The sequence below is a fragment of the Lepus europaeus genome, chromosome 15 (assembly GCF_033115175.1).
Source record: "Lepus europaeus isolate LE1 chromosome 15, mLepTim1.pri, whole genome shotgun sequence".
Classification (NCBI taxonomy): Eukaryota; Metazoa; Chordata; class Mammalia; order Lagomorpha; family Leporidae; genus Lepus; species Lepus europaeus.
Window position 1 is genome coordinate 47,819,059 of NC_084841.1, and position 15,903 is coordinate 47,834,961.

The 15,903-nt window shown below is 39.1% G+C and overlaps 1 protein-coding gene across 1 annotated transcript in view; it reads right to left on the bottom strand.

Annotated features, from left to right (window-relative positions):
* PDE4D (phosphodiesterase 4D) overlaps window positions 1-14,900 on the bottom strand; it is a 1,616,992-nt gene extending 1,602,092 nt beyond the window's left edge. The window contains exon 1 of the mRNA XM_062212022.1: window positions 14,796-14,900. The gene's annotated coding sequence lies outside the window, so the exon portion shown is untranslated. The remainder of the gene's footprint in view (window positions 1-14,795) is intronic.
* Window positions 14,901-15,903: the final 1,003 nt, after the last annotated feature.

Sequence of the window (15,903 nt, forward strand, 5' to 3'; positions counted from 1 at the left end):
ATTGGCTCAGCTCCAGCCATTGCAGCCATCTGGGGAGTGAACCATCAAATGGAAGACCTCTCTCTCTGTCTCTGCCTCTCCTCTCTCTGTGTAACTCTGACTTTCAAATAAATAAATAAATCTTAACAAATAAGATGACTATATTTATGAGCTATCCTGCAATGTTTCTATATGTATATACAACATGTAATGTCCAAACAAGGTAAACATGATTGTTTTTTCAAACATTTAACATTTCTTTGTGATGGAAACATTCAAATTCCTTTTCTCCTAGTTTTTCACAAAGAGAAATATACAGTACATTAGCATTTTCTGTAGTCCTCTTGCTGTGCAGAATACCAGAACTTTATACTCCTATCTAACTATAACTTAATCAGCCTTCTCCTAAGCCTCTCCCTCCCTCCTCCCTCCCTCTCCCTCTCTCTCTCTGTCTCTCTCTCTCTCTCTGCTTCTGCCTCTCTGTAACTCTGCCTTTCAAATAAATAACTAAATCTAAAAAAAATTATATGAACAAAACACCATGTACCCTTAAAAAGAAAAAGGCAGTTAAATGTATTTGGCCTCTCTAGAAGTTCACAGCTGACAAAACCCAAACCTTTTTTCATTCTCAGAATACTTGATAGCTTATTAGGAGTTATTACTTTCATTCAAATATCAAAGCATTTATAATTGGAAAAATAAGTATTTTGTTTTGTTTTTAGAATTATAGGCATCCCAGAAAAATAACACAAGTGGATTGTAGGTGACGAAATGAACTTCACTCCATCCCTGATGATTGAAACTTGTCTTTCATTACAGATGTATCTTAAGAGATATTTCTCCCAGCACTACAGTACCTACTGCATGACGTTGCATGACAAACACCCCCAAAGCCTTGGGCTCAGGGGACCAAACAGGTGGGAGTCATCTCTCTTTTGCATTAAGTCAGGAAAAGAGCTGTCCAAGACTCTTGGAAATGATCTACTGAAGAAACATTCCTGAGGCCACAAGTTAAACAAGAAAGGCAAATAACACCATCCACCCAGGTATGTGAGTCAGAAATCTAGCTAGGATGCCAGATTCATCTTTCTTCCCCTACAGCAGACTATTGGCAACTCCACTCTACTTTCAAAACCAATTCCATCCCCACTCACCTCCTTTCATTTCCACAACCATCACTAGAGCCCACCTTGGCAGTCAGTCTCTCACCTGCAACAGCCCCTCAACTCCTTCCTCTGCTTCCACGCGGCCTCCCATTCTCTGGGTACAATTTTAAAAGTAAAGTATTATCTCTCCCTCCCCAGTTTAAAACCGTGCAGAGCCTTTCTATTGTTCTTAGGGAAAAAATGCAAACTCCAGAATTTGGCCTGTAAGCTCTAGAATGTTCTATCTTATCTCTCTCCAACATCATCACATGACATTTTATCCCTCACCCACTTCACCTCAGCTGTTCTGATCTGTGAATTTCTAAATTTGCCAAGCTCTTCTCTACCTCAGAGTCTTTGCAAGGAAGTAGCCAGAATACAATTGGCAGCAAGCTAATGACAGAATTGTAATAATGGAGGATGGATGAGAAGTATGAATTTATATTCCTTTAAAACAATATCCTAGTCATTTCTGGCTGCTTTGATAATAATGATTCCTCACCTAAAACCCACACCCTTCCCATGCATTCATTCAATCAATATATATTATATTTGTTTTATGTACTTTCCTTGTTACCTTGGAATATTAAAAAAAAAAAAAAACACAAACCTTGCCCTCAAAGAGTTTATAGTCTATCAGGAAACCTAAGATTTATTCATATGTATCCATAAGAAATCTTCTATGAATTACATAATAGGAAAGATATAAAATACAGTCAAATATTCAATCATTTATGGCTGCTGTGAGATGTGACGGTTCATGGAGAAAGTCTGCTTGAGGTTCACGTGAATAATAGGTGGAAGTTGGAATGACAGAGCAGTAATAGAGCTAGGGAATTGTGTTGCAGGCAGAGGAGGCAGGGGTCAATACATAGAAATAGGAAAATGCACAGTGTGCCTAGAAATGGTGAGAAAAGTCAAGATGGCAGATTGGACACAAAATATGAAAGGCCACAGTGATAGACCAATCATAATAGCAAATATTTGTTACAGGCTTACTATGTGCCAGGCTAATCATTTAATTACCACAATAAGCAATGAGGTAGGCACTATGGTTAGCCCCATTAAGGTAATGAAAACACAGAAGGGTTGGGTAATTTTTCCAAGGTCACAAAACTAGGAAGTGGCAGGGCTGGGATCCAGATCTTAGCAGTCCAGCTTCAGCTGCATGTTAACCATGTAGGGACTTAGCCTTAATCAAATGGATACTATGACTCACTCAAGAGTTTTGGCAAGAATGTGGCATAATTGGGTCTTGGACGATTTATTCTGATTGTGATATAAAGAATACCTTGGAGAAGGAACAACTAAAGACAGGAAAACACCTTTGAAACCCAGTTCAATATTAAAGGACAAGGGTATGGGGTTTAAACCAGCAGCACAGCAGTGAGGATGGAAAGCAAAGCCTGAGTAACAGAGATAATGAGAAGGTTGAATCAAAGAATGTTGAAAATGATGGGATATTAAGGAAGAATCAGCAACCACAGGTCGTTCTACAATGTCAAGTTATCTGAGTGACAGAAAAATGGTTGTGTTATTATTGTTGATTTTTTAAAATATTTCCTTATTTATTTATTTATTTGAAAGTCAGAGTTACAGAGAGAGGCAGAGACAGAGATCATCCATTCATTGGTTCACTCCCCGGAAGGCCTCAATGGCCAGGGCTGGACCAAGCAGAAGCCAAGAGCCAGGAGTTTTCTTCCAGGGTTCCCACATGGGTGGCAGGTACTCAAATACCTGGGCCATCTTCCACTGCTTCTCTGAGAATATTAGCAGGGAGCTGGATAGGAAGTGGAACAGCTGGGGTATAAACCTGCACCCGTATGGGATGCCAGTGTGGCACTCAGCAGCTTTACCTGCAATGCTACAGTGCTGGCAACACGTTATAAATTTTTAAAAAGTAAAAGATAAATTTCTTGAGAGAGAAATTAGTGGATTTCTATCTTAAATTATAAGGAATTTCTATTGGTTTTGAGGCTCTTAGAGTTTAGTCAGATAGAACTTTCTGGACAAAAGTAGAACTGAACATGGGAGAAATGACTGACTCGATGGTGTGAACTGGGGAGTTAGCCCTTTAGACCTAATTTAGAGTGACATGGAACAGTTTGGTATTTCCACTTTTAGGGAATCAGAAGGCAAAACCAAAAAAGAGACAGAATACAAAAAAAGAAAGATAAAATTGAGAGTTAAATATGACCAACATTAAGAAAGAAAGAGTTTCAAAAATGACAAAAAAAAAACTTTTGTGGTTTCAAGTGTTATCATGAAGTACATAAAAATGAAGACAGAGGCTGGTACTGTGATGCAGCAGGTTAAGCTATGGCCTACAGGGCCAGCATCCCATCCTGGCTACTCCACTTACAATCCAGCTCCCTGCTAACGCACCTGAGAAAGCAGCGGAGGATGGCCCAAGTCTTTGGACCCTTGGACCCCCATGGGAGACCTGGAAAAAGCACAGCCCTAGCCTTTGCAGCTACTTGGGGAGTAAACTAGCAGGTGGAAAATTTCTTTCTCCTGTCTCTGTCTCTCCTTTTCTCTGTATCTACCTTTCAAATAAAAAAAAAATTCTTTAAAAAATGAAGACAGAGAAATTGTCTTTTTGATACTCTGTTGACTGAGAGAAAAAAATACAGGCAAAAAAGAGTTCGAGATTTAAATGCATGAAGAAAAAATATAGACAGTAGGTATACAGGGGATCATTCAAGAAAGTTGGAGGTAAAAAGAAAAGGGAGGGATAAGGTAGTCAATTAGTAAATTCAATGAAGTTCTTTTATTTGTTGGGTTGTTTCCTAGATTGAAGCCTCTAAGCATGTTTGGAAACCTGGAAGTAACAGAGAAAGAGGAATTAAAGATAAAACAGTTGCTTAAGCAATGGAAGCAGAGAAAAATGTGACGCTTCAGAAGGTTTGAGAAGTGATGTTGAGAGGATTATGTCAGATGAACTGAACATTCTCAAAAAAACAAGGGTCTTCTGCTAAAGCTATGATGGCAGATAATACTGAAGGCAGTGCAACAGAATCCAAGAAACAAGAAATAAGTAAACAGAGCAAGTAACAACAGCTAGCTCAAATTAGATAGGAGGAATAGAGGGAACCAATTAAAACCAATGTCACTTTCTCCAACAAAATCAGTACTGCTACCCCAAGAATGTTGAGAAAGTAGACAAGATGCTTAGCAGGCTATCACACCCCCATATATATACTCATGCATTCACCAAACAGTGAATCAATGTCCACTGTGTTACAGTCTATGTGGAGTGCCAGAGCCAGGCACATGATGGTTACCCATCAACTTGGATGGTTCTGGAGGAAAATGGGGGCATATCCTTAAATTGAGCAAAACAGACTCAACTCACTCATTGCCCTGAAGTCACATTCTTATTACTTCTGATTGCCAATAACTGTTGGTGACCAATTCATGATTTAGCAATAATTCATGAAACAGTTCTTTTGGGTTACATATGCCCTAGGGAATTTAGAAAATTATTTGGTGAAAAGCTTCATCATGAGAGATAGATGGGTCTGAGCTTCATAACTGGCAAAGCCTTAAAGCCCGCCTTCTTATCAGGGCCCTCTTGTCAGTTTCTATCTACCTCTCAATGAGAAAACTTGCTTGTGGTTTAGATGGCACCTTTCTTAGGTCCTCTACTAATGACTCTGTGCTTAGCTTTAGACTCTGTGAGTTTAAACTTGTGTTAGATTTGTTTTCTCCGGACTTGAAACAGTGAAATTCTAGATGGCTATGCACATGAAACCTCAGGTGAAAGCATTTTCTGCAAGCTAACCCTGCTGTCCCCCTTCAGAAGCCAACTCCTACTGAGAAGTCACCTCCTGCTGGGATCCTGTCTTGACTCCCATTCCCAATGACACCCTTATTCAGCATGAAGCAGCCAGAATGAGCATCGCCCAGTTCCCCTAACAGAAGTTAGGGTCCATTCTTGTTGAGGGGGGAATGTGATGAGTCATGGGTTAATAGGCAGTCTGGAAACTGAGGGTGAAAAATGTTCCCCTCAAAAGTTATCCTTAGCAAGGTCGGAAGTGCCTGCCTGCCTGCCCCTAAGGAGCTTCAAATCTTATCTTGAGAATAGCAAGGGAGTGGTGGTTCTACCCTTCTGAGCACCCAGGTTATTGTGAAAACAAATTAGGTATCCCACCCTTGTAATGGCTCTTTTGCTTTATCATGAGCAAGCCAGACAGGATAAAGGATTGTAAATCAGGTCTTTCACTGGGTTTGTCCCCACCTTGTTGATTGACAGTTTGTTCCTCAAAACCCAGTGCCACAGGGTCCTTTGGGTGGTTTCCTCTCTTGGAAGCTCCCCTCCATGTCACTCTGGCTGGAGGTCTTTGACTAATAAATCTTGCTTTTTAAATCTCAAAAAAAAAGAATAAAAGAAAAGCTTCATCATGGAAGGATCCTCAGAACTTCAAATTCAGTTTCTGAATGTTACAGAATATTTCAAAGTTGGAAGATAAGTTCATTCATTCTGCCTTTATTTCTATCAAGCGAAGAGCTCATCCATCCCACTCCAACAACATGTTGGTTGCTTTTCTCACAGCCAACAAGCCCTGCAGTGATTTCACCAGAGCTCTGCCCTCCCATCCATTCCTTTCTTACCTCCAACTATCTTCCCATCAAGGATGCCCTGGGTGCCTATGATGTTCCAGGCACTGGGCCCTGTGCTTATAATAAAGTCTTTATACACAAAGAGATCATAGTACAGGTAATGGAAGTATAGTGCAAGCCCAGAAGTACACATAGGTGAAGCACAGTGCTTAAAAATAAAGGATAGGAAGATCACTCCACCTAAGGGAGTCAGACAAGCTTTCAGGTGAAGAGCCTCTTTGTGAGGCAAAGGACAAGCAGCGATTTTCCAGGTGTGTGTGGGAGAGCATTTCAGGAGGAGGAATAGCACATACAAAGGCACTGAGGCATGAATCCGCAGACTGTTTAGTAAAATGCAAGCAATTCAGGCTGGATGGAGAGCAGGAAGAATGTGGGAGAATGGTAAGACAGAGGGTAGCAGGCAAGTCAAGTCGGCATGCAGTGCCTGCTCATTAGAAGCCTCTCTGAGAAGTCTGGCTTCCTTCCTGTTGCCCAGGGGTTAGTAATGCTTGGGGTCACGGCCCCTTTCAAAATCTACAGAAATATAAACCATCTTCTCAGGAAAAAATAATTCATCAAAATAGCATGCATAGTGTCCACAAACACTGAAGTCCAGAGGCATCGTGGACCTCAGGTTTAACAATCTAACAACAGGCAAAAGGCCAGCTTTTTGTTTTCAAAAATAGCTGGAAGTATATACAACAAGCAAGGATGTAATGTGATCCAATTTGTGTTTTAGAAGAAACACTCAGCCAACTCAGTAGTGAATGGATTAGACACAAACGAGAACAATGGGAGAATGAGCAATTAAGACGTCACAACAACCATCTGGTTTGGAAAGGATGACAGAAATTGCCAAGAAATTGTTGAGAAAGATAAGAGTGATTCAAGCCATCAAATACTTAAATGTACCACAATAGTTAAAACAATGTAATGTTGACCCCTTCTCCACAGAAGTAGAGAAATCAATGAAAAAAAATGAAACTAGATACAGACTTTGCTGTAGTTTGTATTTTTTAGAAAGGCAGACAGAGACAGAGATCTCCCACCCACTGATTTATTCCCAAATGCCTATAACTGCTGGGCCTGGATAAGGCTGCATCCAGGAGCATGGAACTCAATTCAGGTCTCACATGTAGATCTAACTATGTGAGCAATCACCTATTGCCTCCCAAGGGTTGCACTGATAAAAAGCTGGAATCAGAACTGAACTAGGAGCTATGATAATGGATATGGGGATCTCAAGCAGCATCCTTTTTTAAGTGTTTATTTATTTTAAAGGCAGATCAACAGAAGGAAAATACAGAGATTCTTCCATCCATTGACTGACTCTCTAAATGGCCACAGCATCCAAGTCTAAGCCAGGTTGAAGCCAGGAGACAGGAACTCCATCCTGGTCTCCCAAAAATGGTGGCAAGGGTCCAAGTACTTGGATGGCATTCTTCTGCATTCCCAGATGGTTAGCCAGGAGCAGGATGGGAAGCAGAGCAGCCAAGACTCAAACCAGTACTCTGATACAGGATGCAGGCATGGCTAACAGCAGCTTAACCCAACACTCCACAATGCCTGCCCCTTTAAGCACCATCTTAACTGCTATGACCAATGCCCATGCACTAAACACAGAATTCTGTATAATCTTTTTTCCAAGATAAAACTTGGAAGGCAAAGTATAGATTATTCAGCAAATCATGGTCAAGAACAGACTGGAAAAACTATCTGAAAGAAAAATTGAAATTAAATTCTTGCAGTCCTGTGTACCAAATTAATTCCAGATGGATTAAGAATGAAAATGCAAACTAAACAAAAAATAGTACTGGAACAAAACATAGGAAAAGTATATGTAATCTTAGGATGGTGAAACACTTTATAAGTGAACACAAAAGCAAAAACTTTAAATGGAAAACTCAACTACTGCCAAGAGCTGTGGGGAGGGATAACTGGGAGTTTCAGTTATGCAGAATGATTAAGTCCTAGGTATCTGTGAGCACCATTATGACATAGTAAATCAGGTTTATCACAGACTTTTTTTTTTTTAATTTTTTTGACAGGCAGAGTGGACAGCGAGAGAGAGACAGAGAGAAAGGTCTTCCTTTAGCCGTTGGTTCACCCTCCAATGGCCGCCGCGGTAGGCACGCTGCGGCCGGTGCACCGTGCTGATCCGATGGCAGGAGCCAGGTGCTTCTCCTGGTCTCCCATGGGGTGCAGGGTCCAAGGACTTGGGCCACCCTCCACTGCACTCCCTGGCCACAGCAGAGAGCTAGCCTGGAAGAGGGGCAACCGGGACAGGATCGGTGCCCCGACCGGGACCAGAACCCGGTGTGCCGGTGCCGCAAGGCAGAGGATTAGCCTAGTGAGCCGCGGCGCCGGCCTTATCACAGACTTAAAAACTTGTTCAAAGAGGAGATTTCACATTAGATGTTCTTACCACAAATTTTAAAAAGGCAAGAGGATTATTCCCTATAGCACAAAAAAAGTTCAGTAAAATTAATTGGAAAATAAGCATCCCAAAAGAAAAATAAGCAAGAAACATAAACAGGCAATTTCCAAAAGAAAAAATATCACCCAATCTCATTAGTAATTTAATAAATGTAAATAAAACCCCATATCAGATTGCTAATTTTTTTCAATATTACTACTTAAGACATGAGAAAAATATGCCCTCTCATATATTGCTAGTAGGAGAAATAAAATAAAAGTAAAAAAAAAAAACCCTCTGGATATCAAGTTGACACAAAGAATCAAACCTTCATAAATAAGTATAACCTTTGATCTTCATGCTGTGCTGTGAGAGGCGTATCCCCAGGAAATCACCCTGACATAGTTACCAGGAAACATACAACATTTTTATGAGCAGAAATTTTAAATTGGAGTCAAAAAATGAATTAGCATAGCCATTAAAAATCTAGCTACAAAAATTATGTTTAGAAAAATACTTAAAAGAATTGACAGATGCTCAATTAGTTTGTTAAATGGGGAGGAAAGCAGGCCACACAATCATGTTATCAAATACTAGGCTGGCAAACCCCACTTCCCTACCCATGCTACTGTACACAAAAGAGACTATAGGTTGATTGAGATAGTATTTTGAAGTACAATTCAGCAGCATTGATATTACAAATGATAGCTAATATCATTAACTGTATTGGTAATAATCATTGAAGTAACTTCAGAAAAAATACACAAGACTAAGAAAATGTGTGATTCACAGTGATGCTTTACTGACAACTCAAGTGGCTAGCCCAGGTTTCTACAACCTTGTTACTGGTCCTAAGCAATACCCTCTGGTGCAGCATGAGTGACCTTGATATTGTTCCTCATGACCTAATCATGTTCCTTCCCTCCTCGCCAAGCTTTGGCTCAAAAATCAGAGGACAAAATCCAGGAAAACTATCTGTAGTTATATATGGATATGATGAAGAAAGAGGAAAAGAGGGCCTTTTTCAATTCCCTAGAGACCTCACCAAGTTCTCTGGGAGTTGCTTGCAATGAAACAAGGAGGAAAACACTGCTCCAGAGCTGCAGATGGGCTGACAGCTATGGGGTGATAGCTCCAGAGTAATTTAGCGCAGGACCACTCGGACACCATTCAGTGGTCTCAGCTCTCTAACACAGGGAGATGTCTAAGAATCCCAATTTGTATGAAGCAGGGCAAGTGGAATGTTTGCATCCATTTCCAATAATGATTTCATTTCCAAATGTCTGTATGAGAGCCTCTGAAAATCTAGCAACATGATTTAAGTTAGTTACCAATCAATAAAAATGTACCACATGCTTTGAACAGCATATCAGCCAACATACATTTTATTTTGAGCTTTCTTATGACGAGGGTGCAACCTGTAATATTTAGGCATTACTTGCAGTGGGAAGAGCATATTTCCATTTGGTTGTATTTGCAGACTGAACACTTGGATCGCAAATTCAAAGGAATTTGCTTCTGAGTCCCTCCCTTCAGAACTGCAGACATGAGGTTCATCAGAAGACCGTACTCTATGTTGAAAGCAATTGAATAAGAGGCAGGAAAAAAAAGGAGTAGCTTATGAAAAGAGAAAAAAAAGAAAGAAAATAAACACCCATACAAATGAGTATGTGTTTAACAAGGGAAGTTATCTCAAAGGTCACAGATTGGCAGAGGAAATATGCTATTTACCAATGGTGGGGAAGGAAAAATCCCAAAGACACATAAAACTCACTCTAAATATTTGCCACTCTGTTTCTAAGAGCAGTGTGCACTAGCAGGGGCGAGCTGAGTACACACTCCGGATTCAACCAGGTCTGCAAGCTACCAAGTTCAGGTCTGTAAAGCAGCCGCGGGAAGCTGCTCTCAATCATGTCTAATTTGTTTCAGCAGAATTGCTGTTTCTACTCTTGAAGGGTAACCTCAATAATATGTTTTCATTACCCATAACTTTTCAGTTTTTCAGATATATGTATGTATGTATGTATAGACAGACAGATCCATAGATACACACATATAATATAGATATAAAATAATACAGATACGATATACACTAATTTCTATGTAGTGTATTCTAGCTCAATTACTTGGCTAATTTTATGAGTTTGCCTATTATATATTACTCATAAAACTTGTTTGCGAGTATTTTATTTGCATTTAGTTGTTTCAACTACTAGAAAATAATGAATGGTATTTTGTTAATGCAATTATTAGTCAATCTGAAAGTTTGCGTGGGTGAAAAAGGCATCCTCCTCATAAATTAAATTATATGTGACTTTTCCTTTAGATTCAGAGATTCCAAGAATGATTACTCTAAAACAAAACCATCCATTTACCAGAATAACTCAGAGCAAAGCTGTGGTGTTACAAGACCTGACAGTATTTCTTGGAACAGAACATTATTAGTTCATAAATTTAAGGCAGGCACACAGACGCCTGCCCTGCACACAGCATAGAGCAGTTTGCTACAGTAAAATCTTCAGTCCTATTTTGACCAAACACAGCTTGATAATCATACCAGAAAGAGGTTTAGGCTGTGGACAGGGTGTTTCTATTTCTCACACACTCAGGCAGACAAAGACGTATGCTTTCATCCACAGGTTCCCTTTCCATCCCTTGGTTCCCCCCACACTCCATCCTGGAGCTCATGCTTCACTTCTGAAATGCCTCTTTCTGCCTTACCTTGACCATAACAATCTGGAACGGGCGAGTTGCCTTGGTGGAGCAGCATCAGAATGTGGCCAAGGGAAATGAAACCTCAGTTCCTACCAACAATACAAATCTCTGACATTCAATAGCAGGAAAAAAGGGGAGCTCACATCCCATCTAATCTCAGTGCTTTCATAGAAGATATTTTAATGAAAACAATTCAGGCTCCTGACGCAACAGAAGGTAGCTTTGCATAATATTTAGTTTCTAAAGTCTCCAAAAGGTATCTGCTATTTATTTATGATCCAAATATATTAAGCCTAAAATGGAAAAGCTTCTAGAATTTCCAAAGAGCCTCCATAAAACCTCCCGGATAATTATTAGCACAGCAGAAAGCAGTTTTAGGTCTCACTTAGGTTTTTCTGGTTATTGCTTGTTCCCCTCCAGCCTACCCCTACCTGCACCCCCAGGATTGTGAAGATGTGTTTTAGAAGATTTTCACACAAAAACCATTCACTTGATTATTAAAATATCTCGGGAGTACATTTTTCAATATCACCTGGAAAAATCTTAGGATATTTTATAAAATGTCCCAGTTCAGAAACCCGAGACTAAAGGGAAAAAGTCCTAAGCCATGACCAGTTAGGACAATTCAGGCATTGTTTCGGTTCCAAAAAAATAACTCCTCATAGATGTAACTCAAAAATAAGATACCATTCTTCTCTCAAAATAATAATAAATCATAATAAAAGCAACTAAAGAAAAATCTTCTTTGCCTGGAATCTAAACAATCAGCCGTTCACACGCCTTAATTTTTATCAACTCCTCCTTTATGAGAAATAGACCAATGAAATGTAAAAATGCTAATTAAAAGATTTTCTTTATAAGGAGCTGTTTGGATAAGATCAGTAGAGATTTGACCCAATATTCAGCTCATATTTATGGAAAGGATTCTACACTTGTGATTGACATGCACATGATAAAAGTAGTATTAAGGGTACTCTTTTATTTTCTAATTCCTTCAAAAGTGTCTTTGCCCTACTTTGATATAAATTCAAAATTAATCATAATATATACTTATTTAACCAATCTATCTCCAGTGTATTTTGGACAAGTGGAATTCATAACAAAGTAGAAAGTAAAGATTTTTTTTGTGGGGGGAGGGAGTGACAGGAGGACTGAGTGAGCCATTTAAAAAGATAACTTTAATATGCAGCATTTCTCCATAGAAAAATTAAATGAGAACATGAGGTTAGGGGCTAAAACACCTATGTCTATAATGTATTTTATGTCCAAATAAAGTTGAGAATTTTTCAGTTTTGCCAATTGGAAGTTATGACAACCATTATACTTCCTATATTTCTTGCAATACAAAATTATGATATAAATACAGAATTCATTGACCTATTCAGATGAGATCCAAAAAGATATTTGGCCATGTACATGGTGATATCTTTATCTGCAGAAAATAAGGCTGACCGCTGATTTGACTAAAAATATATAAATGTTGTCATTGTATCTTTATATGGGTTTATTGGAGCAACTCACCTACTAATGAACCTGAAGTTACTCATGAAGTTACTGGGCCATTATTACTAACTCCCACTTATAAATGAGGAAGTGAAAACAAAGATCATAAAAAGCAAGTTGCCCAGTGCAGAAAGGTGGGTTTAAAATGAAACTTAGAGGGGGCCAGTGCTGTGGCGCAGGGGGTTAAAGCCCTGGCCTGAAGTGCCGGCATCCCATATGGGCACTGGTTCTAGTCCCGGCTCCTCCTCTTCCGACCCAGTTCTCTGCTATGGCCTGAGATAGCAGTAGAAGATGGCCCAAGTCCTTGGGCCCCTGCACCCACATGGGAGACCCGGAGGAGGCTCCTGGCTCCTGGCTTTGGATCGTGCAGCTCCGGCCATTGCAGCCATCTGTGGAGTGAACCAGCAGATGGAAGACTTCTCTCTCTGTCTCTACATCTCTCTGTAACTCTTTCAAATAAATAAAATAAATCTTTTTAAAAAATAAAATAAAACTTAGAATTTAAAAAGCATTCGAGATAGGACCGTGCAATCAGTGAGCACTTCACACATGTTCCTGGACATACATGAATGAATCTACACAGCACAGGCCAGTGGATCACCAGGACTCCAAGCAGCTTGTGGCAGACAAAACACTAATACATGGCCAAGATCTCAGATATGTAAATATCATGAAAATGAAATGAGTATTACATTTCCATCCCTGCCTCTGACCACCTCTTTTTGTCCCTAATTCTTTTACTGATCTCTTTGCAACCTCTAAAATAACATGAGTTGGTTCCAAGTGAGTTAGCAGCAAACATATTCATAACAGGAGAAACTAACTCTAATCTAAATTTTCCTAGGTCTTCCAATAACTGTAGGCTCTTGGGAAATCAAAATCATTGTCTTTATTTCCCCCAACCACAGAGGAAATTTAAGCCTAAATTTGACGAAACTTCTGTTGGTGTTAAGGATGTTAAATATCCCTTTCGACCAAAGAGGGAAAACTTACAGGGATTTAAATGGAGTTAACAGACTTTTTAAAGCCAAAGGAAGAGTTTCTTTTCTTCCCTCATTCCATCAGGTTCTCTCCTGGTTCAGTTGGACTCTCAACAGAAGCCAAAGGGGGAAACTGGACCATCTACAACAACAGCTCCAAGATGTTGTGCAACAGGACTGACAGCAACATCTTTAAGGGCCAGGATGCATACATGATGCTTTGTTAGTCTTTCTCAAAAACTGAGACTACATAAAAATGAAGCAAAATCGGTGTGATTGTAATTCTAACAATCAAGAACTCTTCTAACCTTCTCAAAAGCCTAGAAAAGAAGGAATCAAATCGTTTCTCTCAGTAGCCCAAGAAAGAATCTAAATAGTTTCATGATAAGGTTTAACAAATAGGAAAAAACACATTTATATTTTTATTTATTGTTTTAGAAATGATTAAAAATCAGTTAAGTGAGAAATAATAAGAAAAAAATCCTCAGGACTTGGATGTTCCAAAATCAAGAATACCCAACTCATAGAATTTGGTAAAACACCTGAACCTAACACTAAAAGTTTACTTGTCCAAAGACCAAGAATAAAATCCAGAATTTTCTTCAACTCATCTAAGTATCATCTCATTTCCCACTCTCATTCAGAGTAACTGATCTCATTGGGTTATATTTTCAATCACACTGGAAAAAAAAAAAAAAAGACTGGTCCACAGAACCACATTTTCACTTTATTCTTGTTCAAAGAACCTACATAACCTATGGGACATTGAGTGTACATTATGTCTGCATCCATGTGTGGGGTGAACTGACAGCCACTTAGCCAGCAACAGCCAGCCCATGTCTACACTATCAGAGAGCCCCAGTTCGTTTTACCTTCATTCACAGAGTCCAAAAATATTTCACCAACCAATGAAAATCCCTGGATAAAGAGTGGTAGTATGAATCCTGCCCTCAAAAAGTTATAGTAAAGAAGACGTATTTGCATGCCAAATTACCATAACATGAAGCAAAATGTCATGACCACCATCAACCAAGTTAAACATAAAAATCAAACACCTACAACATTTCAGAAGCAACAACTACATCATGGAAAATTTCTCAGCATTTTAGAAATCATCCCAGAAAATACTGCAGATTATGTAAGATCTGACAAGATCACAGCTAAAGGAGGAAAAAATTAAATTTAAAAATGATTTCAGAACAGCCTCTTCATGTTCTCACTCAACTACATACACCACAGAAAAACATAAAATGAGGTCAAGTTTCTCCACTCAAGTCTTGTCCAGTCTCTGGGAAAGCTAGTTTCAAATGCACTAGCAATCTTAAGATTAAAATGGAAAGTGAAGGAACTTCATATCATTTCACATACACATGGATCGAGTTACCCTCAGGATTAAAAATCACATTTTATTTTCTCAATTAACACTGTAAACGCACACATTCAGAGGCATCTTACCTTTGCTGTTTAATTATCCATCAGATCAAAGCTCAAATCATCTTTTTATAATCCAATTTTGACAAAGTGATGCGTCTATTTAAAAGCATGTATAGCTTGTTCGAATAGAAAGTTGACTGAATTCTCCTAGACTAGAAAGAGATTGGCATGTTTGCTTGTGCATATCAGAGTATTTAATTGCAAAACTGGGAATTAGTCCACAGATGTGAATGGATATCTAATTTATGTCACAAAGGAGGAATTATACTCTTAGGAGAAGTTATTTACTTACTCATTCTCCTAACTAGATTTCCACACACATGAGAATTTCAAGTCAGGGAAGCATTGCCAAAAATGCTTCACCAGAGACAACCAAAAAAGGATCATAAATGTCTTGTTAGCTGTAAATAATGATAAAAGGGAGATCTTTGGGAATATAATTATAGCCAGTCTAGCCTGAAGAGTTTTAAATTTATATTAGCCCAAGTAAATTATAGAATAATCATCTTAATTTATGAATTAAAATAGGTTTGTTGTACATGCTACCATAAATTTTGAAGTAAGAAAAAAAGAGGAAAAGGATTACCCTCTAGATTTTAAATACTTTTTCCAGTTGTACAGTCCCTAGTTCCTCCTTCTCTGCATATCCTGACAACTATGCCTCACTGTCCCTCCCACTGGAGCGCCATCTTCTCTACAGTCGAGAATCTGTAGGTCCGCAGTTCTTACTGGCAATTCCGAAGCTACCTTTCAGTGATCTTTGAAGGAAATGACTTATTGGGGTATCTCGGTTCCTTTTTCACAGTCACAGCTTCCACATTTTCTTTTCATTCCTTGACACCATAGGAGTAGACATATGGTATCCTTTTTATCCACATGTATTCAGAAACTATTTTGAAAAAAAGAAGGAATTAGAGCAGGAAATCTGAGGTGGGTAGGCTAGTCCTGGTGTGAGCTTGGGCAGGTTATGTAATTCACTGGATCTTTCTTCTTACGCACCAACTGAGGAAGACCCTGCTAGATGATCAATCCCCAAGGCTCTGACAACCCTGAAGCCACATGACTCTCCCTGTCTTACAATGGGATCTCACACTTGTTACATGAAAAGATGGCAGCTCCCAGGACCAGC